The sequence below is a fragment of the Aethalodelphis obliquidens genome, unplaced genomic scaffold (genome assembly GCF_003676395.1).
Source record: "Aethalodelphis obliquidens isolate GAN/ISIS:26980383/991018 unplaced genomic scaffold, ASM367639v1 scaffold27, whole genome shotgun sequence".
Taxonomy (NCBI): Eukaryota; Metazoa; Chordata; class Mammalia; order Artiodactyla; family Delphinidae; genus Aethalodelphis; species Aethalodelphis obliquidens.
The window spans coordinates 19,934,811-19,960,016 of NW_020837971.1; positions in this window are offsets into that span (position 1 = coordinate 19,934,811).

A 25,206-nucleotide genomic window follows, 5' to 3' on the forward strand; every position below is an offset into this window, starting at 1 on the left:
TTGAAAGATGGTATGTTTCTAGGAATATAACCTAGAGGTTGTCCAATTTGTTGGCATATAAGTCTTCATAGCATTCTTTTATGATTTTTGGATCTCTTTTATATCGGATGTCATTTCACCTCTTTTATTTCTTATTTTGTTTGGGTCTGCTCACTTTTTTTTCTTAAAGAGCCTGGCTAAGGGCTTATCAATTTTGTTTATCAAAAAAGAAAAAAAAAACTCTTGATTTCATTGATCTTTTCTATTATTTTTTGACCTCTATTTTATTTATTTCTACTGTGATCTTTATTTCCTTCCTTCAGCAGACTATGGGTTTTGCTCTTTTTCTATTTATTAAAATTCCATTATATGGTAGGTTAGGTTGCTTATTTGAGATTTTTCTCATTTCTTGAGGTAGGCCTGTATCACTATAAACTTGCTTCTTAAAACTGCTTTTGTTACTTCTCATAGATTTTGAAAGGTTGTTTTTTTTTTTCTTGGCTCAAGATATTTTCTGATTTATTCTTTGATTTCTATATTGATCCATTGTTTCTTTTAGTAGCATGTTGTTCACTCTCCACATGTTTAGATTTTTCCCGTTTTTTTCCCTAGTTTTGTACCTTTGTGGTAGGAAAAGATGCTTGACACAATTTTTACCTTCTTAAATTTACTTAGACTTGTTTTGTGGACAAGCATGTGATATATTCTGGAGAACACCTCCCATGTGGACTTGAAAAGAATATGTATTTTGCTGTTTTGGGATGGAATGTCCTGCAGATATCTATTAAGTCCAACTAGTCAAATGCATCACTTAAGGCCACTGTTTCCTTACTGATTTTCTTTCTGAATGATCTGTCCACTGATATAATTGGAGAATGGAAGTTCCCTAGTAATATTGTACGATTGTCAATTTCTCCCTTTGTGTCTGTTAATGTTTCCTTTATATATGTAGGCACTGCTATATTAGGTGCATTTATCTTTACAAATGTTATATCCTCTTTTTGTAGTAATTGTTTATTATTATATAATGCCATTCTTTGTTTTTTGCTATACACTTTGTTTTAAAGTCTTTTCTGACATGAGTATTGCTACTTGAACTGTATTTTCATTTCCATTTGTTTGAAATATCTTTTTTCCATCTTCTCACTTTCAGCCTGTGTGTCTTTAACTCTGAAGTGAGTCTCTTGTAGGCAGCATAGAGATGGGTCTTGTTTTTTTTATCCAATCAGCCACCCTATGTCTTTTAATTGGAGCATGTATATACTTACTACCATTTTATTACTTGTTTTCCACATGTTTTTGCAGTTTTTTTCTTCTTCTTTTTGTTTCTTCTCTTGTGGTTTGATTTAGTGTTATGCTAGTTTTCCTTTCTCTCTTTTTTGTTTATCTGTTATAAGATTTGATTTGTGGTTACCATGGAATTCATATATGTTAACCTACAGCTATATCTACTTGTTTTAAACTGGTGGTCATTTAAATTCAAACCCGTTTTAAAAGATCTATAATTTTTACTCCCTTTCCCAACATTTTGTGTTTTTGAGGTCATATTTTACATCTTCACATCTATCCCTTAATTGTTTATTGTAGTTATAATTGATTTTACACTTTTTGTCTTCTAACATTTGTACTGCTTACTTGATTGCTGATCCACAGCCTTTACTATATATTTGTCTTGTGGGATTTTTCATTTCCTATAAATATTTACTTCTTATTGTAGTCTTTTCTTTTTCATTAAAATAAGGTCCTTTAACATTTCTTGTAAAGTTGGTTTAGTTTTGATGAATTCTTTTGGTCTTTGCTTGTCTGAGAATCTCTTTATCACCCCTTCAATTCTGAATGATAGTCTTGCTGGGCAAAGTATACTAGGTTGTAGGTTTTTCCCTTTCAGTACTTTAAATATATCATGCCACTCCCTTCTGACCTGCAAAATTTCTGTTAAAAAAACAGTGGATAGCATTATGGGGTTTCTTTTGTATGTGACTCTGTTTTTCTCTTGCTGACTTTGAAATTCTCTCTTCAACTTTCACCATTCTAATTATGATTTGTCTTGGTGTGGGTCTCTTTAGGTTCATCTTTGTTGGAAGTCTCTGTGTATCCTGTGTTTGGATATGTTTCTATCTTCAGCTTCAGGAAGTTTCCAGTCTTAATTTTATGAAATATATTTTTGTCCTCTTTCTCTCTTTCTTCTCCTTCTGGAACCCCCTACAATGTGAATATTAGTAGGCTTAATGTTGTCCCAGAGGTCCCTTAACTATCATCACTTTTTTAAAATTTATTTTTCTTTTTGCGTTCTGATTGAGTTCCACTATTCTGTCTTCCAAGTCACTTATGCATTCTTCTGTATCATCTAATCTGCTCTTAATTTTAACTAGTATATTTTTCATTTCAGTTATTGCATTCTTCATCTCAGACTGGCTGTTCTTTTATATATATTCTAGTTCTTTGTTGGAATTCTCATTGTGCTCCTTTATTCTTTTTCCAAGCTCAGTTAGCATTCTTATTGTTATTGCTCTGAACTCTCGATCTGGTGAATTACTATTTCTGGTTCACTAAGATTTTTGGTTTTGTTTTTACTTTTTCTTTAAATTGAAACATGTTTCTCTGTCTTTTGTTTAACTTTTTCTATGAAGTTTCTATGAAGTTTCTATGAAGTTTCTATGAAGTTAAGTAAAACAGTTACCTATCCCAGTCTTAAACAGTTGTCCTTGTGTGGGAACATCTGGGTTGGGGCCAGAGGAGTTGGGGCCTCACTACTGAGTCAGTTTTGCTTTTGCTGGTAATATGGGTATCTGCCCTGAAGTTTCACTCCTCCTAAATGCAGGCAGGGACTTGTGTGTTGACAAAGACTGTCTACACCCTTGCCAGAGGCAGGGTTGGATCCCAGCTGGTTCCATTCTGAGCCTCTATGTGTGCACACTTGTCAACAGTGCCCCAGACCTTAAGGGAACAATGCCAGAGCAAAAGGTGCTGGAGTAGGCATCCAATGCAGGCTGGGATGTGTGCTGGGGTGGTCCCAGCTAGTTGACCAGAGCTCTAGGCAGTTTCCAATCTGCTGCCTCCACATTGTGACCGTGAGTAAGCAAGTATGTGCATGCAAGTATGTGCATGCATCCAAGGACTCATGCACTGGTAATGGTTGCCTCCACCCTGTTCATTGGCAGAGTCAAGTCCATTCCCTCTATGTGTGCATACCTCCCTTGGCCACAGCAGCCTCTGCTCTAGTGGAGAGCTGTGCTGGGGCAAGAGGGGCCAGAGTAAGTGCCCATTGTGCACTGGGGTGTGCACTGAGTCAGTCTCAGAAAGCCAGCTAGAGACCCAGGAAGTTTTCGATGTGCTGCTTCCATGTTGTGACCCAGAGTAAGCAAGCTTGCATGTGTGCTCTTCAAGAGCAGCGTGTCAGTTTCTTACAGTCTTACAGTAAGTCCCACCAGTTTTCAAACCAGTTAAGGGGGCTCATCTTTCTGGTGTCAGACCCCAGAGCTGGGTTGCCCAATAGGTGGCTTGAACCCCTTGTTCCCCAGGGAGTGTCCCCAAGCCCATTACATCCCCCTCCTCTCCTGTGTCCCCTTCTGGGGTGTGGGTCCCTACGAGATTGCTTCTCCTCCTTTCCTATCATACCACGTGTGTATCTTTCTTTACAGCCTTGGTTGTAGAAGAGCCTCTCTGCCAGTCTCCAGATTGCTTTCAATGAGAATTGCTCCACATATAATTGTACTTTTGATGTGTTCATTCGGAAGGTGAGATCAGTATTATCTCCATCTCCACCAGCTTTTTAAAATGTGTTATTTTCTTAAAGGGGCACAATAATTGGATTTAGGGCCCACCTGACTAATCCAGGATGATCTCATCTTGATAGTCTTAAATTACTTATATCTGCAAAGACCCATTTTCCAAATAAGCTCACATTCACAGCCTGTGCATAGACATATCTTTTGGGAGCCATCATTCAACCCACTACAATTGCTAATAAAAAAAGAAAAACATTCAAAAAAATATATTTTTGCAAAGTTTTAAATACTTATAACAATTACATGCTGTGGTAGAGTTACAGAGGGAGGTACAGAAAACAGAGCATGCTAGTGAAACAGAAGTCAATGTTATTTTTCTTATTTTACAAAAAATCAAGACTGTTGCGATATGAAACTGAATATATTTCAGACAAAATTTTTAAACATTATCTGTTGAAGCTTCTGACTCTTGATGCTTTTATAGAGAACTATGAACTGTATAGTTGAATCATGGTTTATAAAAAGGAACAAAATGGGGCTTCCCTGGTGGCGCAGTGGTTGAGAGTCTGCCTGCCGATGCAGGGGACACGGGTTCGTGCTCCAGTCCAGGAGGATCCCACATGCCGCGGAGCAGCTGGGCCCGTGAGCCATGGCCGCTGAGCCTGCGCGCCCGGAGCCTGTGCTCTGCAATGGGAGAGGCCACAAAAGTGAGAGGCCCGCGTACCGCAAAAAAAATATACAAAAATAAGAAAAAAAAAAGGAACAAAATGAACTAAGATTGGCGATTTTTGGTGATATGAAACAATATATTTCAGACAAAATTGCACTAAATTTTTTTTTTTTAATTTTTGGCTGTGTTGGGTCATCGTTGCTGCACGTGGGCTTTCTCTAGTTGTGGTGAGCGAGGGCTACTCTCCATTGTGATGCATGGGCTTCTAATTGCGGTGGCCTCTCTTGCTGTGGAGCATGGGCTCTAGGCACACGGGCTTCAGTAGTTGTGGCTCACGGGCTTAGTTGCTCCGCAGCATGTGGGATCTTCCCAGACCAGGGATCGAACAAGTGTCCCCCGCATTGACAGGCAGATTATTAACCACTGCGCCACCAGGGAAGTCCCTGCACTTAATTTTGAATATAAAGTTTTCAAGCATACAAGCTTTGTGAAAAAAGAAAAGAAAAAAAATGCATTTTTAATTTCTGGAAAATTGAAATCAACTTTTCTCCTTCTACCATATCTTATCATGCAGGTGTTTAATAGCTAAAACTATTGAAAAGGTAAAAAACAAAACAAAACAATGAGAAAACCATTATACATCATTCTTGGATTTTTCAATGACTTCTATGGAATATAAAAATATTATTTGTGTATCTTTGTATATAGATATCCCTCAAATTCACAATATAACTTAAATTTCATAATGAATCCTGTAATCAAAGGTATTAATATTTAAAGAAATATTGGAATACCTTAATTATAAGAATCATGGCCAGAGAATATAAGAAAATATATATATATATATATATGTATATATGAATATAAGAGTATAAGGATGGCCAGAAGACCTTCATTCTGAGTAATATGTATTTGTGTCTCATGTAGATGTATCAAGAAAAAGTCCTATTTTGGAGAGACAAGGAATTCTTATGTCTCCGAAATCCAATCCATACAAAGAGCAAAATTAAATATGTATTTCCGATTATGTCAGGGTTGAAAAGACCTTAACAGTGATGGGTGATATTTGTAATCTTCTTTTATAATAATCAAATTTAAGTACCTCGCCTCTCTAGCCCTGAACCTGATTTCTTTTGTACAATCCCAATTACAAGCAAATCATTGTTTCTGGAATTTCGTCAATTTTGGATTAGATCTTGCTTGATTAATTCTTGAGGTCTATTTTCTTCAGAGACTGCTTATCGATCTGGTGGTATCTTTTGGGGCCAGATAGAACCTTTTCTACATGCCAGCCTTTCTAATAATCTACATTTCTAATTTTCTGCCCATATTCTCCTCTTTTCCAAGCCATATACACTCAGGTCATTTTTCTGGCTATTTGTTTTTAAATATATTCTAGGGTTAACATTCTCTTTAAAGAGTAATATTCAAAACAGAAAACCAAACTCCAGTTATGGAGAATTGTAATTACCCATATAAAACTGAATTTAAATTTTATACTTTTGACAATGGCAGTAGCTATTTTTAGTAGTCATATGCTTCTATTAGGTAATAATTTTCTTACTGCCAATTGTCTCTTCCATGACTTCTTTCTATAATTTCTATTGCTAACCTCCATGGCCTCCTCATCCTATTCTTGTGTACTTATTTGATGCTCATCTGTAATACAATCCACATTTTTCCCTAGATTTATTCTAATGTTGTAATTCCTTGAGATATTACGAATTTATTCTTTTGTCATCCCAAACTTGGACCCTTATACATAACTTCAAATAATGAACATATTTGTTAAACATACCTTGTAAGTCTTCAGCCAGTTTTACTGAAAAAAAGATGCTTAAGAAGGCAGGTTGAAAACAAAGTTCTCTTCTATGACAAAATTGATGAGCAACTTTTAATGTAAGCATTTCAAACCATTACTAACTCCCCTAATTGAGCAGAAGCAAGGCCATATTTCTTCACCATTTCCACAAAAATATCATTTACCTTCATACTGTATTTCAAACATCTTATTACACATTTCCATTGTTTAGCAGGCAAGAAGCATTGCCAGAAATAAGATTAGTGTGATATAATTTATTCTTAGTGAACAAAAACCTGTTTTAGGATAGACATAGCACTCCTTTAATCGTGCATTAGACTATTTTTCCAGTCTCAATTTCAAGTGTAATTTTTACAAAGTGAAATTAATAATCATTCTACTTTGATAACAGGAAAACACCACTGCTGTTTTTTTGTCTTCAAGCTCTCTTTTCCATTCTACATTAATCTCCAAAAATCACTTATAGCACTTAAATTCTATTATTAGGATTTTTCAAAATGTATATGGACAAGAGTCTTTGACTGCATTCATATGTGATCTCTTAGATTATTTTTTTTAACTTGGCCTTCAGTCCACAATTGGTTCTACTCTTTAAAAGAACATGATCTCTTGAAAGAGCAATGGTTTCTTGGGTTAGCAGAGAAAACTAAAACAAGAGAAGGTGGTTCTGCCCTTTTTATTACTATGCACAATTGACCCTTGAACAATATGGGTTTAAACTGCATGGGTCCACTTATATGTGAACTTTTTCCAATAAATATTGGAAACATTTTAGGATGTTTGTAACAACTTGAAAAAACTCAGACAAACCCCATAGCCTAGAAATAAAAAAAATAAATAAAAAATTAAGAAAAAGTTAGGTATGCCATGAATGAATAAAATATATGTAGATACTAGTCTATTTTATTGTTTACTACTATAAAATATACACAAAAATTTATAAAAAGTTAAAATTTAACAGAACTTATGCACACAGACTCTATGTGATCCCACTCGCAGTTGAGAGAAATGTAAACAAACAAAGATTCAGTGTCAAGTCAAAACTGCACAAAGTTAACTGTAGTACGTACTGAACTACTGTAATAATTTTGCAGCCATCTCCTGTTGCTATTGTGGTGACCTCAAGAGTCACGTGTACGTGCTTAAAATGCCATTTACATGAATCACCTCCACGTGAACAGTTAGTCACTCCAGTAGATTGTGTATTACAAAAAAGTGATTTCTCACAGTTCTCATGTACTTTTCATTGTGTTTAGCAATACCATAAACCTTAACAACATCATGGGACCCATGAGAAGTGCCACTAGTGATGTTGGAAGTGCTCCCAAGCAATGTCATGACATTACAAGAAAGAGTTGAATTGCCATAGATTGAGGTCTGCAACTGCAGTTGGCCACCATTTTAAGATAAATGAATCCAGTTTAAGGACAATTGTAAAAAAAAAGAAAAGGAAATTTGTGAAGTCATCGCTGATACTACAACAGCAGGCATGAAAAACTTGCACATTTTGTGAATACCTTTTTATCTTGTATTGAAAATGCAGCTTTTACATGGATGCAGGATTGCTATAAGAAAGGCATACCTATAGACTGTACTATGATTTGAGAAAAAGCAAAGTCAGTATACAACAACTTAAAGCAAAAGGAGGGTGAAGGATCTAAGGTTGGAGAACGTAATGCCAGCAAAGGATGATTTGATAATTTTAGAAAGAGGTTTGGTTTAAAAAATGTCAAGGTAACAGGAGAAGCAGCTTCTGATGACTAAGATGCAGCAGATGAGTTCTCAGACACCATTAAGAAAATCCTCAAGGAGAAAGGATATCCTCTTGAACAGGTTTTTGGTGCAAATGAAAGTACCCTATTCTGAAAAAAACAAAAATACCACAAAGAACATTCATTAGTAAGAAACAGAAGTCAGCACCGGGATTTAAGGCAGGAAGGGATAGGCTAAGTCTACCGGTTTTTGTAAATGTGGCTGGGTGTAAGATCAGGATGGCCCTTTCCCTATATCTGCTAACTTCTGAGCCTTGAAGGGAAAAGATTAAAACAGTTGCCAGTTTTTTGTTTTGTTTTTTTTCATTGTACAACAAAAAAGCCTTGGACAACAAGAACACGTTTTCTGGATTGTTTCCATCAAAGCTATGTCTCTGAAGACACAAAGTACCTTGCCAGTAAGGGTCTGCTTTTTAAAGTTATTTTGTTATGGGACAAAGTCCCTGGACACCCAGAACCCTTTGAGTTCAACACTGAAGGCATCAAAGTGGTCTGCTTGCCCCCAAATACAACACTTCTAATTCAGCCTCCAGATCAGCGGGTCATAAATTCTTTTAATTCTAATTACACACACTACTCTGCGGAAAGGATTGTCAACACTATGGAAGAGAACCCTAATAGAGAGAATACCATGAAAGTCTGGAATATGCCATAGTTGTTATAGAAAAAGCCATCAAGCCTAAAATAACAAATTCCTGCTGGAAAAAAAAACACATCCAGATGTTGTGCATGACGTCACAGGATTTATGACAGAGCCAATCAAGGAAATCATGAAAGAGACTGTGGATATGGCAAAAAGGGTGGGAGGTAGCAGTTTTCAAGATACAGATCCTAGAGATATTCAAGAGCTAATAGACACCACATGAGAGGAATTGACAGAAGACAATTAGATGGAGAAGAGCACTTCCCAACCTGGGCCAGACGATGAGGAAGAAGATGAGGAAGAAGCAGCGCCCGGAAACAAATTGATGCTGGACAACCTGGCAGAAGGGCTCTGATTACTCATGACTGATTTCAACTCCTTTATAGCCTGGACCCTCTATGATATGGACACTGAAACTAAAGCAAACAGTGGAAGAAAGATTGGTATTGTATAGAACCGTTTTTAGAGAAATGAAAAAGCAAAAATGTCAGACAGAAATTACGATGTATTTCCAATGCAGCTACATGCAGTAGGTCTGCCTCTTAGCCTGCCCTTCCACCTCTGCCACCCCTGAGACAGCAGGACCAACCCTCCTCCTCTTCCCCCTCCTCAGCCTACTCAATGTGAAGACAGTGAGGATGAAGACCTTTATAATGACTCACTTCCACTTAATGAATAGTAAATCATCATCATATCATACAGTTAATAACCTTACCTGTTGTGTATGTGTGTGAATGTCTTTGCATGATAATCTGTATGGCAAGAACTGTAAGAGACATTTTTTGTGTGCATCGTCATCATCATTATTGCCCGAGTATTCACCCTGTAGAACATCAGGTGCAAGACTTGGACTGAAGTGGATAGCCTTCAGATATTTAATACAAAATTAATAATGTGTTATTAATAATGTTTCTTACTATGCTATAACTTTGTGTAGAGGTTAATAATGATCCTCAGAGAATTCAAAAGGGGGTGTGGCTTGCAAAATTTTGTTTTCAGACTTGTGGTCTACAGAACTGTGAGAAAATAAATTTCTGTTGTTTTAAACCACCAACCGGTGATTTATTTTTTTTTTTAAACATCTTTATTGGAGTATAATTGCTTTACAATGGTGTGTTAGTTTCTGCTTTATAACAAAGTGAATCAATTATACATATACATATGTTCCCATATTTCTTCCCTCTTGTGTCTCTCTCCCTCCCACCCTCCCTATCCCACCCCAGTAGCCTTAGAAAACTAATATAGCCATCATTTGTATTTAACTAAAACCTTACTTTTAAAGTATGAAGATTCCATGTTCATGGCTCAAAGAGAAATAAATACAAGAGAAAAATCAGCCAATGATCTAGGTTGCTTGACACAGTAATTACTGTACTAGAAAGTTAAGAAAGTAGAAATTAGTAAGACATTATGAAAAAAACTCTTTTGTTTCTTTACAGAGACTAGAAGCTGTCCAGTGACCTTTTAAAACTTTTGACCCGAGTGATTTCCTATGATGGATGATTTTAACTGCTTATGTCTAAGCCAAATTGTGAACTGTAAGATCAATGTATGTAAAATATGTTTAAAAATAACCTCAACTTCTGGTCCTGGAACAACAAAAAGCAGTCTTGACTGGTAGTTTACTTAATGTGCCAGACATGTGTCAGCTAATCCAATTTTTAATAAAGTAAGTGAAATTCAGAGTGGTTTAAAGAAGCTACTTCAGGTGTGTTGCTATTTTAAAAAATATACATTAGGCAGGTCTGAGGGTTCCAACCCTGTGGCCAGTAAACTATCACACAGCTGCCACAACCCTTTAAATATTAAAATGATGCAACATGAAGTAGACATGCCATGAAAATAAAATTGGCAATAACAGTGGGAGAGGAATAGGAATTGCTCTAGCAACATATACAAATTTTGTCAGGCATGTTGATTGTCCAAATGAGATTGAAGGCCATTAATTTATAAGAACACCCAGCCACTGGTTTGAAATTTGAAGAGAAACATATGGTAAATTTGAAGTTAAATTATTACTAATGCTCATGGAGAATTTCAAAAATAATTATATGGGAATTTTATATTCAAGACTTATAACTAGGTCAAGGCTGCTAGATCAAAAATTTTATATCTATGGTTTCTTATTAAAAACACATGATCTGGGCTTCCCTGGTGGTGCAGTGGTTGAGAGTCCGCCTGCCGATGCAGGGGACACGGCTTCATGCCCTGGTCCGGGAAGATCCCACATGCCGTGGAGTGGCTGGACCTGTAAGCCATGGCTGCTAGGCCTGCACGTCCAGAGCCTGTGCTCCGCAACGGGAGAGGCCACAACAGTAAGAGGCCCGTGTACTGCAAACAAACAAACAACAAAACAAAAAACAAAACATAAAAACAAACAAAAAACACATGATCTTAGATGATAATTTAGATAAACACATAATGAGGGTATGGATATTCTTAGGCATTTTTTTCTTACAAATACATTTTAGAATCAGTATCTCAAGTCACTGTGTGTCATCACAAATAAGATTGATAGTTTGATTGGCATGTCATTGCATTTACAGATCAACACTTCTTTCTTCACTTCCTAAGAATATTTGCTTAAAATCATAAGTAGATTTTGAGTTTTATCAAGTAGCTTTTTACAACTATCAACATGTCATTTTAATCTTTTCCCCATTAGTCTAATAGTTTGATAAACTGAATGACAACATTTGCCTTGGTAATATATTATATATATATATATTATAATTTTCATTATTAGAGAAAAATTGCACTTATGGTCCCATATGAAATAAAATTCTACTCATATTTGTTCTATATTTGTTTTAATATCAGAGCTTTTCTGGATTTATAAAATGACATTTTCTATATTCAACAACATTTATTGTTTCTGAGGAACTTAGTTACAGGTGTGTTAGAAAGAACTTATAAATAAAACTATTTAGGATTAGATCTATGGACTTTGGGGCAATTGTAATTTATTGCACCGTCATATTCAATTTTTATTTTAACAATTCTTTGCAGGAAATTTTGATCATTAAAAATATTTTAGAACAATTCGCCTTTGTTGATAGTTTCAAAATAATTAAAATGTACATGTATTATGTAAGTGCTCATTACAAATCCAAACAAAACATTTCCTCTCCTACAGCAGCATCCTTGGTTTTCCTAAATAAATATTTCTGTTTACCTTTATTTTAGAGATATTTATACATAAGGTTGTCTATATTTAAAAATAAGGTGTCAATTCTGTTTTTTTCAAATATTCATGGTGGTTATTGTATTAAAATTTAACAAACATTATTTATTTCTAATTTTTCTTTTTCTTTTCACAATAAAGGAATTATTTTGTTGAGTGTTTTTTCATGTGATCACACCTTTGTTCATGTTTTATAAGTCCTAACGAGTAATATTCTTATTGCTGTTATATTTTAAATATTTTGTAAATGAAAGTTAAAGCTATGCAGCAGCTTCCCACTAGCCATCCATTTTACATTTGGTGGTGTATATATGTCAATGCTATGCTCTCACTTCATCCCAGCCTCCCCTCCCCTCCCCGGGTCCTCAAGTCTGTTCTCTAAGTCTGTGCCTTTAAAGTTATTTAGATGCACATTTTATTAAATTCCAATTTGTTGAAACAATTTGGTTTGAAATTTTTTTTAATGCATTATTATTCCAATGACAAATATGGACTTTGATGACTGATCTGCATTCGGGTTCTGGTGGCTGGCTAATGAAATCTATTGACATCTCTCACTTTGCACAATGCTTGATACATATTTAGTACTCAGTAAATGATGATACCATTAGTAGTTCTTATCTATGTTATTATTACTTTTATTATTCCCAAAGACTATCATCTACATGATACGCTTTCTCAAAATTATTGACATTTGTTTTGTGTCTTAGGATGTAAACACATTTATAAATATTCCAAGGGTACTTGTGGAAAAGGCATATTATATTATTGTAGTACAGGCTGAGTTAAAAAATACTCATACTAACACTACAGCTATAACTATTCCTAGAACACTATTCCTATAACTACTTTCCTTTTTTAAAAAATCTCATTATGAGAGCTTGAGAGATGTAAGTGTTTCTCCCACTATTTTTCTTTAAGTTGTCCAGTTATATGATCTTCACATGACTTAAGTGTCTTTCATTCCAATGATTTTGCTACTCTTGTTTATTTCATTATTTGTTAAATGGCTCAAAAGTTCCATAATAATGGTACATAGGGCTTCCCTGGCGGCGCAGTGGTTGAGAGTCTGCCTGCCGATGCAGGGGACACGGGTTTGTGCCCCGGTCTGGGAGGATCCCACATGCCGCGGAGCAGCTGGGCCCGTGAGCCATGGCCGCTGAGCCTGCGCGTCCGGAGCCTGTGCTCCGCAGCAGGAGAGGCCACAACAGTGAGAGGCCCGCGTACCGGAAAAAAAAAAAAAAGGTACATAATATGAAAAGGATACCTAACATTTAACGTGAAAGATACTATTACAGAATACCTTGTTTCATGTAATTTTCTCCTGTCACTAACATATTCACAACTGATGTGAAGCATTGTTCTAACAAATTTAATGAATTTTTAAAGGAAGACATTCTTAAGCGAGGAAGTTTAAATATATACGTATTTTAAAAGCACTTGCCTTAAAGAAACATGATTGACATCTTGTTTCATTACTGATGCTGTGAGAAGAAGATACAATAGCATCCGATTTCACTATGAAATACATGCTATGAAACAGGAAACCCACTTTAATTGCATTAATTGAAAATTTGTAGCTTGGAATATGCACTAACATAATGCTAGTGCTTGTAGTGCTACATATTTCAAGCAATATTCCCGTAATTCGACATTATTTCAAGTGGGCTGAAAAGTGTTTTTATTTTTCAAATAACAGAAAGACCCACATTTGCTATGTTATTATAGAAAGTACATACCATTTGACAGTTTCTACTGTAGGATAGAATGACATTTTTGTCTAATGAACATTACTGATTGTAAGAAAGTCTTTAAATAATGTGCTATCAATAACACGAGAAGATTATGATACGAATGGGACAATCTTAAAATTGTTTATCGTTAGAAAAAAAGTTTCGATACCCATTTTATTAGAAAGAGATTTAATCTGATTTAAGGAAAAGATAAAATGAAATAATGTTCCTTGATCTTGGTGCAGAGCAGTGTGGGTGATGGCCCATAGGATTACACAGCAAGAGGTGATCAGTGTAAAAATTGGAGGAAATTTTCTTTAAGTACTGTTCAAAAGTTGTTTCCAATTACTTGCTGAAGTAAATTTGGAAACTCGCCGCACAATAACATTGTAATTACATCTAGTTGAATTCAAATGCATATTGCTGATAATTTGCAAAATGATATTTATTTCTGAAGAGTATAGCAAAGTGCCTGTTCATGGTGGGATCCCCTCAGGAATCACACATTATAATTACTTGTCCAAATATTTAGTCTCATTTTTAAGCTTAAACATCTATACCATTTTAATTATGAGCAGGCAAAAATGGAAACTTTTCCCATCCAAGGCAGTTAACTATGCATTGGTTTGAACTCACTTCTGCCATCTAGAGTGAGTTTATTTATCCTCAACTATGCACTTTTGTATTTTATTTATGAAATTCCCGAGGAAGAAAAAATTACCTCTAGTTATTGAGAGGCCTGAAAAAGGTGGCCTCAACTAATACTTCCTGCCAGGATTTAAGTGTTCACACCTGACAGAGCAGGTGAGCAAAACCCCTCTCCAAGAACAATGCTCATTTGGCGACATAACGTCAGGGGATGTATGACAGCATCAAGGTTGCATTGGGACCCTGATTTCCTTAACTGCATAAAGAACCAGCACAGAACAGAAACTCTCTCCAATTTTGAATCTCTTACCCTTGCACTGTACGTAGCACACTCGATAAGTGTGCTCCAAGCTGGTATGGAAAATGTAAGAGGGAAAATGCCACCTGTACGCCCTGTAGGACTGAGCAGTCTCCTCCTAGGGCTGTCTGAGGACTCCACAGCCCTGGAGCTGCTGGGAACAATTGCATCATCAAATAGGCAGAAAGGGAAGGATATTTTCTACATAGCTCCGCCACCTCTTTGAGAGCTGACAGGACTTCTGTATAAAAAAAAAAAAAAAGCAAAAAATCCTGGAAGAGTTTAGCCAAGGAGTCTTGGAATCCCATCTTCTGCTATGCTTGATTTGGGGCTCCTTAGAAATAATAAAAGATTACTTACAGTGTAAAAAGACTAAAATATAAATATTCCTCCGAAATAGTTAAAATACTTTCACACACATTTGCTGAAAACAAGAAACAGTTAACGTTGTACAGATTGCCTTTCTTGAAAGATAATTACCAGATATGCATTTTGATATTGTCAAATATATATTGTGCAAGAGGTGGAGGAATGGGATGAAAAGTGTGAAATCACTGCAGTTACTGAATTCATTTATTTTACCTCATGCACATGGGTATATGGGGATAACATTTGTGAAAATAAAGATAGTCTTATAATTAGAAAGATGTTTTGTAATCATGAAAGTGTCCTGGCAAGCACTTTGTTTTAAAGAAAAATTATTCTTAGGGGGTAACACATCATTAAACCTGTGCAGTGTGTTGGGGTTAACTGTTTGCTTCATTTGGCTGGTCATTCAGTCAACCGAAGAACATACTTATGGACTCAATGAGGAGTTTTTCTCTCTTGGGGCTGCCTTCCATTTCCTAGGAAACAATCAGTAAGCATCAATCAACTGAGATTGAAATGCAGCAATAAAGAAAGATATGCATCCCGGAGAATGCATAAGCAGTGCTAAACTGAGGAAACTCATGGGACTAAAATTTAAGTAGAAAAGGCGATGTAAGCATAATTTCAGAGATATTCAGTACTAAATCTATAAAAAGGTGCATTAACCAATGCTGTCATTTTTAAGTTTATGGCTTGTCCTTCATTTTTATGGAAAAGATAAGAAAGGACAATAGTTTGTCTTAAAAATTCAGCCCATAAATTGTTTATGAACGTGGCATTTCTACATTTTGATGTAGCACACTTTATCAGGCACACAAAAATCATATCTGAGTTTTTGTTACTTTGTTGCTTGGTTGATTTATTTGTTTTCAGGCTAAATGGAATTCAAGGCAATAGTATCAAAGGGAACACAGGGCTGTTCTTATTGTAAACCACAGCCCACTGTGGTGTTTATGGGAAAGTATAACATAAAATATTTGAAATAAAATATTCATGGACTTGAGATTTGCTTTGATAAGTCCATGAAAACCATGGAGCCCTTCCTGAAAAATGTATATAAACATATAGAGTTCACACAAGCACATACAAATACAATGTTTCACATAATTTTTAGGAGGGCATACAAAGAAACAATTACAAAAGAAAAAATTAAAAAATCTTTTGGAAAAGCCTAACAAAGTATATGTGGAAAGTACATGATAAAAAAATAGTAAATGTTGTAACAAGAGATTTTTTAAAAAGAAGAACTATAACCTGTGTCTGAATGTTTATGTCTTTGCCTGAATACTGTTAACAGTGAAAAATTCTACAACCTAATTGCTCACTGCAAAAAATTTAAGAAAACATTTGAAATTTTATAAGAAGATAGAAGTGTTAACCAGAAGAAGAAATGTGAAAAATGCTAAAACCCAATTAAAAAAATTAATTGATGAGGTCAAAATATGCTAGAACAAGAAAATTAACTTCTAGTTTTCTGAGACTGTGTTATGTGCCAGGAGTTATTTAAATACTTAAATACTTAACACACAGAAACTTTTGAGGCAGAAGAAGAAATTGAGGCATGGAGATGTATCACACTAGAAATGGGATTATCTGGAGGTGATATAAACACATAAACTGTACCAGAACCAGAACTCAGTATATTATTCAGTGTATTATATTACCTTTCTGTATAAAATTATAGTAATTAAAATGGAAACTGCACAATTAATAACAGGTTGATGGGCAGAAAAAGTACTTCTGAAATAGAACTGCTTATATAAAATAACACTTTGTATATGAAGAGGGAGTCTCATAAGTAAATCAACGTTATTTGAGCACCATAAGGATAAAATAATCAATCAGATTATTTAAATAATAATATCTTAAGTAAAAGTCAGATGTTATTACTTCTTTGTTCAAATCTTATGGTTTCTGATCTCACTCAGTGTTTAAGACAAAATTCTGCAAAGGTCTTTGTAAGATCTAAATCAACTGGCCCTCTGTCAGACTCTAGGAGTTTTCTTCCCAGGATCCAATTCCATTGCTCCCTTTCAGCAATAGAACCCCTGAGGGTTTCCTGGACAATGAGCATCCCATATGGGATTATATTTCCCAGCCTCCTGTGCAGCTAGGATCGCAATGTGGTTAAGGTTTAGCCATGCTGTGCAAGAGAACATAGTGTGTTTTCATATCTTGGCTATTGTGAATAATGCTGTGATGAACATGGGATTTCAGATATCTCTGAGATTTGTTTTCATTTCCTTTGCATATATACCCAGAAGTGGAATAGTTGTACCTTAGGGTAGTTCTATTTTTAATTTTTGTGGAACCTCCATATTGTTTTTTTTTACAGTGGCTGCACCAATTTACATTCCCACCAGCAGTGCAAATGGTTCCCTTTTCTCCACAGCCTTGTCAATACTTGTTATTTTTTTGTCTTTTTGATATAGCCATTCTGGCAGGTGCGAGCTGATATCTCACTGTGGTTTTGACTTGTGTTCCCCTGATTAGTTATGCTGAGCATCTTTACCTGTGCATGTTGGCCATCTGTATATCTTCTTTGGAAAAATATCTATTTAGGTACTTTGCCCAATTTTAATCAGGTTACTTGATTTTTTGCCATTGGGTTATAGGAACTTCTTATATGTTGTGGATATTAACCCCTTATCAGATATACAATTTGCAAATTTTTTTTTACCATTCTTATGGTTGTTTTTCATTTTGTTGACGATTTCCTTTGCCTTGCAGAAACTTTTTAGTTGATATAGTCTCACTTGTTGGTTTTTGCTTTTGTTTCCTGTGCTTTTGATGTCATATCCAAAAATTATCACAGGGCCAATGTCAAGAAACTTTTCCCTATGTTTTCTTCTAGGAGTTTTCTGATTTCTGATCTTACAGATCAGTTTTTAATACACTTTGAACTGTATTTGTGAGTGGTGTAAGATAGGGGTCCAGTTTCATTCTTTTGCATGTGGCTGTCCAGTTTTCTCAATACCATTTATTGAAGAGACTGTCCCTTCTCTATTGTTTGTTTTTGGCATTCTTGTCAAATATTAGTTGACTGTATATGCATAGGTGTATTTGGGGCTCTCTATTCTGTTCCACTGATCTAGGTGTCTGTTTTTATGCCAATTCCATAGTATTTAGGTTGCTATAAATTTGTAGTATATTTCAAAATCAGGACATGTGATGCCTCCAGCTTTGTTCTTCTTTCTCAAGATTGCTTTGGCTATTCAGTCTTTTGTGGTTCCAAATTAATTTTAGGAGTGTTTTTCCTATTTCTTTGAAAAATACCTTTGGGATTTTGATAAGGATTGCACTGAATCTGTAGAATCCTGGGTCATATGGATATTTTAACAATATTATTTCTTTTAATCCATAAACACTGGCTATCCTTCTATTGATGTCTTCATCCAAATTTATCAGTGTCTTACAGTTTTCAGTGTACATGTCATTCACCTCAGTAGTTACATTTATTCCTAAGTTTTTAAATTCTTTTTGATGCTACTTTAAATGGAATTGTTTCTTAATTTATTTTCCAGATAGTTTCTTCTTATAGTTTGCATAGAAATAAAACATATTTTCATGTTAATTTTGTATCCTGCCATTTTACTAAATTCTTGTATTAGTTTTAACAGTTTTTTGGTAGAGTTTTAAAGGTTTTCAATGTATAATAAGTTCATGTCATCTGTAAACAGAAATTTAAAATTTTTCCTATCTGATTTAGATGACTTTTATTTATCTTTCTTGTTATTATTAGAATTTCCAATACTATGTTGAATAGAAGTGATGAGAGTTGGCATCCTGTCTTGTTCCTGATCTTGGAGAAAAAGCTTTTTGCTTTTTGTGTTGAGAATGCTAGTTGTGAGCTTTTCAAAGATGGCCTTTATTACTTTGAGGTACATTCCTTCTATTCCTCATTTGCCAAGAGTTGTTATCATGAAAGGATGTTGAATTTTGTCAAATGCTTTCTTGCATCTATTGAGATGATCATACGATTTTTACTCTTCATTATGTTAATGTGATGTATCCTGCTTATTTATGCATATGTTGAATCATGCTTGCACCCCAAAGATAAATCCCACTTGATCATGGTGTTTTATCCTTTTTATGTGAGATTGAGTTCAATTTGCTGGTATTTTGTTGAGAATTTTTGCATCTATGTTAATTAGGGATACTGGTCTATAATTTTTTTTTTTTTCTTGTGTGGTCCTTATCTGGCTTTGGTATAAGGTTGATGCTGGTCTCACTGAATAATTTTGGAAGTGTTTCTTCCTCTTCAAATTTTTGGAAGAGTTTGAGAAATATTTTTCTTTAAAAGTTTTGTAGAGTTCATCTGTGAATCCATCTGGCACTGAGCTTTTGTTGAGAAATTCTCGATTGCTCTGTCAGTCAAACTTGTTAGTGTATCATTGTTAATAGTAGTCTCTTATGTTCCTTTGTATTTCTGTTCTACCAATTGTTAAGTATCCTCTTTCACTTATAATTTTATCTATTTGTGAAAATGACTCTACTACCCAAAGCAATCTACAGATTAAATGCAATCCCTATCAAACTACCACTGACATTTTTCACAGAACTAGAACAAAAAATTCCACAATTTGTATGGAAACACAAAAGACCCCGAATAGCCAAAGCAATCTTGAGAATGAAAAAAGGAGCTGGAGGAATCAGGCTCCCTGACTTCAGACTATACTACAAAGCTACAGTAATCAAGACAGTATGGTACTTGCACAAAAACAGAAAGATAGATCAATGGAACAGGATAGAAAGCCCAGAGATAAACCCACACACATATGGTCATCTTATCTTTGATAAAGGAGGGAAGAATATACAGTGGCAAAAAGACAGCGTCTTCAATAAGTGGTGCTGGGAAAACAGGACAGCTACATGTAAAATAATGAAATTAGAACACTCCCTAACACCATACACAAAAATAAGCTCAAAATGGATTAAAGACCTAAATATAAGGCCAGAAACTATCAAACTCTTAGAGGAAAACATAGGCAGAGCACTCTATGACATAAATCACAGCAAGATCCTTTTTGACACACATCTTACAGAAATGGAAATAAAAACAAAAATAAACAAATGGGACCTAATGAAACTTCAAAGCTTTTTCACAGCAAAGGAAACCATAAAGAAGATCAAAAGACTACCCTCAGAATGGGAGAAAATATTTGCAAATGAAGCAACTGACCTAGGATCAATCTCCAAAATTTATAAGCAGCTTATGCAGCTCAATAACAAAAAAACAAGCAACCCAATCCAAAAATAGGCAGAAGACCTAAATAGACATTTCTCCAAAGAATATATACAGACTGCCAACAAACACGTGAAAGAATGCTCAACATCATTAATCATTAGAGAAATGCAAATCAAAACTACAATGAGATATCATCTCACACCAGTCAGAATGGCCATCATCAAAAAATCTAGAAACAATAAATGTTGGAGAAGGTGTGGAGAAAAGGGAACACTCTTGCACTGCTGGTGGGAACGTTAATTTGTATAGCCACTATGGAGAACAGTATGGAGGTTCCTTAAAAAGCTACAAATAGAACTACCATATGACCCAGCAATCCCACTACTGGGCATATACCCTGAGGAATCCATAATTCAAAAAGAGTCATGTACCACAATGTTCACTGCAGCTCTCTTTACAATAGCCCGGAGATGGAAGCAACCTAATTGTCCATCATCAGATGAATGGATAAAGAAGATGTGGCACATAAATACAATGGAATATGCCTCAGCCATAAAAAGAAATGAAATTGAGCTATTTGTAATGAGGTGGATGGAGCTAGAGTCTGTCATACAGAGTGAAGTAAGTCAGAAGGAGAAAGACAAATACCATATGCTAACACATATATATGGAATTTAAGGGAAAAAAATGTCATGAAGAACCTAGGGGTAAGACAGGAATAAAGACACAGACCTACTATAGAATGGACTTGAGGATATGGGGAGGGGGAATGCTAAGCTGTGACAAAGCGAGAGAGTGGCATGGACATATATACACTACCAAACATAAAATAGTGGGAAGCAGCCACATAGCACAGGGAGATCAGCTCGGTGCTTTGTGACCACCTAGAGTGGTGGGATAGGGAGCATGGGAGGAAGGGAGATGCAAGAGGGAAGAGATATGGGAACTTATGTATACGTATAACTGATTCACTTTGTTATAAAGCAGAAACTAACACACCATTGTAAAGCAATTATACTCCAATAAAGATGTAAAAAAAAAAAAAAAAAGATAGTATGGAGACAATTTCCAGAAGCTGAAATATAGACTATAGATTAAATGAAAAAGTGTTCTATGATTCACAGACTTAGAGAACAAACAAACCAGGGAGAAGGATGGGGGGGAGGGAGACATTGGGAGTTTGGGCTTGACATGTATACACTTCTTTACTTAATTAGATAACCAACAAGAACCTACTGTACAGCACAGGGAATACTCTGCTCAATACTCTGTAATACCCTAAATGGGAAAGGAATTTGAAGAAGAATAGATACATGTATATGTATAACTGAATCACTCTGATGTACACTTGAAATTAACACAACATTGTTAATCAACTATAGTCCAATATATAAAAAAAATAAATAAATAAAATAAAACATCTTTGGAAAACAAAACAAAAAAGTTATGTCAATGTTAACTTGTCTGAGTTTGGTAACTGTACTTTGATTACACAAGATAATTTATTAGGTAAAACACACTGAAGTATCAATATTACGGAGAAAACAGCATGATGAATGCAACCTAATTAAAATAGGTATATTTTATTATTTAATAATTACTATATCTACGTCTACCTGTGTATTTACCTATTTATATACCTATCTATCTAGAGAGGAGGTTACAGCAAATTTTGCAAAATATTAAAATTTGGTGAAACTGAGTAAATAGTTTTCTGTATGCTTGCAGCTTTTCTATAGATTTAAAAATATTTCAAAATAATATAGTGAATATAAAGCATAAAAATAAGCAACAGAACCAATTTACCAAGTTAATTTGACCTAAATTTGTAAATATTACTAATATATATTGAGCTTTCACTGTTCTAGGAGTTTGGATACACTTATAGCAAAGGAAATAAATGACATGAATGGAGAATATACAAAAGAAAAGAAGTCAAATACACATAAAATCATGTTTTTTCCCTGTAGAAATTAAATCATATTAAAATCAAATACATTTTCATCAATAAACTAGTTAATTTGTTCTTCGTTTTTTTGTTGTTGTTGTTAATGCTGAGATAGCAGGAAAGGCTCATGTATATAACACTCGTTGGAGCCTAATTGCTACAAGTTCTGAGAAAAGCAATTTGACAATATTTATCTGGGTCATTAAAAATGTTTATATACTCTAGTCCATTAATCCTGCTTCTGTAATTACTTCTTAAATGAAATGATCTAGAAGACAATCAAAAGTTGGTATATAAAGATGTTCATTGCACCACCTTAGTAAGATGGAGTAAATGAAAATATACTACATATCTTGATGTTGATAGGTCATCTTATTAAGCTGTTCTAAAATAATGAAATATTATGAATATTCAAAAATGACAACTTTTGGACATAACTCAGTTATTAATCCCATTATCAATTTATCTTTCTTTGTCAAATAAACAGCTTAGTGTAAGTAAACTATATTTGTACCTCTATTCATAGAGGAGCTGATTGGAAAGAAATTTTGTTTCACTTAAGACAGAAGTATCAAGAAAAAAATTAAATAAATAATATCTATGTGAGATTGGGAATAGTCTGTATATTTTGTAGGTAGAAATATAAGTCAAATGGTTCCAAAGGACATATATTGTTATCCGCAAATAACCAGGTAAGGGGAAGTGGATACTGTATTATATTAGCATTCTTGCAATTGCAAGTGTGAGTATAGCCAAGAGAACAGGTGATATTCAACCAAATGGAGTAAAATGTCCCACTAAGATGAATCTATAAAGATAATACTTCTGGTTGCCATGATGCATGCTCTACTCCTCATATCATTAATCACGTAGTGTGCAACAACTTGTAAAACAAAGTGAATGGTTTAGGAGTAGATAACCCCGGGCAGAGTCAGTCTCTTTTGGAGAAATTGTCAGATAAAGAGTGTGGGAAGAGTTAGTGCAGTAGACAAAAAACAGGACATGAGACAATGAATGTGCATTTTAAGTTAGTGATTGCATTAAGTAAGGCAGTAATCTTTGTCAGGGACTTGGCTGGCCAGATAGCATCAGTGTTATTTAGGGCGGGGAAGGCCACACCTAAAAGATCAATAATGTGTTATAGGGTAGAGGATCTAGGTAATACTGTATCAGACAATCTGGAGACTGAGATCAACGATGTGGGCAACGAATCAATTATACCTACAAAATGGAGCCCCAGTAAAAACCCTGAACAGCAAGTCTTAGGCGAACCTCTCTCTGAGCAGCACTCCATGTGCAGTAGCCCACAGACAGCAGGAATGCAGTGCATCCTGACTCGACGGGGACACATTCAGTGCATCCTCCCTGACTGATTTAATCCGCAACTTTTCCCCATAATAAACTATAACCATGAGTATCATCACTCTCAGTGAGTTCTGTGAGTCTTTCTAGTGAATGATCAAAATTGAGGAGGGTTTTGGAAACCCCTTGTGATGATTTATTTTTAATTGCATGTGTCATCCTGGCTAGGCTGAGTACCAGTTATTTAAGCAAACACTAATGCAGGTTTTACTGTGAAGGTATCAATATTTTGTATTTGTGGTTAGCATCCATGATAGATTGATTTTAAGTAAGACTGTTACTTCAGATAATGTGGGTGGGTTTCCTAAGTAAGTTGAAAGCCTTAAAAAGTTTCCTGGAGAAGAAGAAATTTTGTCTCAAATGCAGATCAAAGTATGCTTGAGTTTCCACCCAAATTAGCCTTCCTACAGATTTTAAACTTGACAGCCCCTGCAATCATGGGAGCCAACTATTTAACATAAATCTCAGTCATAAAGAAAGTACTAAAATTCTATGTCATAATGTGGCAATAGAGGTAAACAAATTATCACCATTATGTTATCCTAGCCAAATACTTATTAAAAGGCAAGGTTCTGGGTGAACATATATTTCATACCTTAGAATGTGTTTGTCAAAATAATGAGTATCATGAAATTGGCTAGTTGCTTCTAACTACACTAGAAGAAGTGGAGAAAAAAAGGTGCTATCAGGGTTTCAAATTCTCAACTTAAACTTATGCCATGCCTGTTACACCTTAATTTAGTCTGCTGGGACCTGATCCCCTTTTCCTTCCATAGGACATCACACTGATGCATTACATCAGGGGTCCCCAACCACCGGGCTGCGGACCACTATCTGTCCGAGGAGGCCTGTTAGGAGCCAGGCTGCACAGCAGGATGTGAGAGGCGGGGAAGAGAGCAAAACTTCATCTGCCACTCCCCATCGCTGGCATTACTGCTCGAACCACTCCCACCACTGCCCCCTGCCTGCCGTCTGTGGAAAAATTGCCTTCCACGAAACCAGTCCCTGGTGCCAAAACGGTTGGAGACTGCTGCATTACGCTGATGACATTATGCTGATTGAACCTAATGGGCAAGAAGTAGTAACTGCTCTAGACTTAGTGGCAATACATTTGCATATCAGAGGATGGAAGATGATCTGACAACAATTCAGAGGCTTTCCACCACAGTGACATTTCTAGGGGTCCAGTGGTGTGGAGCATGTTGACATATTCCTTCTAAGATGGAGGATAAGTTGTTGCATCTGGGCCGCCTCCTACTACCAGTTAAGAGACACAATTTCTAGTGTTGTGTGCTACTCCAGCCCATTTACTAAGTGATCTAAAACTTGCTGGTTTTGAATGGGGTCCCCTCAGAACAAGAGAAGGCTCTGTAACAGGTCCAGGCTGCCTAATGATCCAGCAGATCCAATGGTGCTTGAAGGGTTCCTGGTAGAGATTCTGTCTGCGGGCTTTGGCAGCTCCTACAAGTTAATCACAGTGTAGGGCCTTAGGATTTTGAAGCAAATACTTGCCTTCCTCTCAGAAAACTACCTTCCTTTTGAGAAGAAGCTCTTGGTTACTGAGCCTTAATGGAGACTAAATGCTCAGCCATGGGCCACCAAGTTATCATAAGACCTGAGCTGTCCAAAATGAACTAGGTATTGTCTGGCCCATGAAGCTATGAAGTTGGGCATACACAGCTTCCATCATAAAAGTGGCAGCATTTTGTTATGACTGAAATAGACACTTTCTACGGATACAAACTGACCTTCCCTGCATGCAATTCTTCCTCAAAAACTGTGATCTGTGGACTTATAGGTTGCCTTCTCTATGTCATAGTATTCCGCACAGCATTGCTTCTGATCAAGGAGCTTACATCACA